This window comes from Sapajus apella, unplaced genomic scaffold, assembly GCF_009761245.1.
Source record: "Sapajus apella isolate SASKATOON/1434 unplaced genomic scaffold, GSC_monkey_1.0 scaffold10452, whole genome shotgun sequence".
NCBI lineage: Eukaryota > Metazoa > Chordata > Mammalia > Primates > Cebidae > Sapajus > Sapajus apella.
Genome location: NW_022447373.1, coordinates 1 through 2,112, shown reverse-complemented (window position 1 = coordinate 2,112; position 2,112 = coordinate 1). Strand labels below are relative to the sequence as shown.

The following is a 2,112-nucleotide window of genomic DNA, read 5'->3' as shown; positions in this document are numbered from 1 at the left end:
AGCAGATGAGCCTCTATCAGAGGAGCCCCTATCTGATGACCCCTTGTTACCCGCTGAGGAGAAATTGCCCCACATTGAAGACTAGTGGTCAGAAAATGAGCACATCTTTTTGGACGCAAATATTGGATTGGCCACTGCACCTGCTCAGGGCTTGGTTTTGATTGCACGTGCCTGAGGAGAGCTGCACTCTACCACTCCCATTGAGCATCTGAACTATAATAATCCTACCTGTCTGTCCCTTGTCTTGTTACCAGCATGAAAACCTGAATAAGCCCCAACACAGTGTTGAACTAAACAAGATTAAGGTTGAGGCTAAAGAAGCTAATAAGAAAATGAAGGCCTCAGAGCAGAAAGACCTGGCAGCTAATGAAGGTCCAGAACTGTTCTAAGGCAAATGAATTCAACCAAATTTCTTCTCATAAGGCATTCACATTAACCCATGACAATGTTGTCACCATGTCCCCTTATGCTCACACATTGCAGGGTCCTATAAGTATTGTGTCTGAAGGCTTTTCTCCCCCACTTAATGCCTTTGCTAGGGCAGTGCATTTTTTCAAGGTGCTGTTTAAAGAAAGTCATGTTGTTTACTGTATCTTCATCTCACTCATTTCAAGTCTGAGATGAAATAAACAGGGTGGTTATTCCCAACTGTATTTTGAAAACTGGTAGAAGGTACACATTTTAAGCAAAGTAAGAGTTTAGTTTTAAATACATAAAGAAACATTTCAATTAGGCGTTAACTGACAGAATCATTCAGTTTGGAGCTTTAAATAAAATCTGTTTACTAAGAAACACGCATTTTTAGAGGGGTTTCAACAGGTTCATGTTCTATGATGTAAAAATCAAGACAGTGCTAACTACACAGCTTCTGGTGCTTAACCACATGTACCCAGTTAAAAGTAAGCTGAATTATTTCATGGTGCCATTGCTCCAACATCTTTCAATCATTGCTAGAAATTGGCATATTCTTTTGAAATAAACTTAGGAAATGTTTTCTCTTAAAATATTTCTCCTGTATAAAATAAGTTGTTAGTAATCATTGGAGGCTATTCATAAATTTCAAATGTGTTTTAAAGCACTTTGTTTTTAAAAGTAACTTGAAACTTTAAGAGTCATGTCTATTTGTGCCTATTTGCATAAAAGAAATTTATCTTTTTGTATAGAGTTCCATTGTAAGTGGAATACGTTCTAACAAACGAATAAAAGAGGGAGGGGACAAGATGGCCAAACAGAAACAGCTCCTGTCTATGCCTTTGGGCACCACATACACAACCTGAGCTTTAGTCAGCTTTTGTTTTTCAAAAATCACTGTTTCCACCCTCTGGAAGGTACCATTCACCCTCTGAAGGACCCATCTTTACCACATCAAGTCTTTCCCTGATGACTTTGGCCTGCAAATTAGGCACTTCAGCTCATCTATTAGTCAATTCTGGTCCGTCCTCTTTCCAGCTTCCCACTCATCCCACTGAGCACAATAACACATGCTCACTTGGGCTTCAGGAGGCGCAGGCTCCCACCTCGGACACTGCTGTGGGGCTGGAGCCCCGGGGCACTCCTACTCCCATAAGAGGTTTGAGCACATACAGCATCCAAACATGAGCCACAATCTTGTCACATGTCCGGTAATGGGAGTCAGGGAACTCTTTCTTCTGGGGGCTTGTCTGCTATACAAAAAATAGCATGTAAAAAACACAGAACTGTCAAAACTCTTTTCCATACCCTGCCAACTTTCTTGTAAGTTAAAGGAATGTTGGCTTCGTTTCCCTTCAGAGGTCTAGCTGTCACATAGGACTGGAGTAAAGCCCTGGGGCAACCAAAGGCATCTTTTGGGGCAACCAAAGGCATCTTTTGCTGAAAGATTCCAAGACTGAACTCCATTGGCCGAGACCCCTAGACTTTGTTATGGTATCTCTTTCACGGTTTGAAATGGCTCCCATTTCTTTTGTATGTTAACGGTTTTGCTACAGACTGCAGCAATGATATTAAATGATGGCATTTGACTCAGCCAAAAAGGTACAGTTCAGAACCATGTGGTCTCTCAGAGGTGCCATCCCCAGCCCCATCTTAACAGCCACAGGTGCACGTGGTGCATGGTGCCTTCCCTCCCAGCTC

The 2,112-nt window shown here is 42.0% G+C and overlaps 1 pseudogene; it reads left to right on the top strand.

Annotated features, from left to right (window-relative positions):
• Positions 1-4: 4 nt before the first annotated feature.
• LOC116548359 lies at positions 5-506 on the top strand (annotated as a pseudogene).
• Positions 507-2,112: the final 1,606 nt, after the last annotated feature.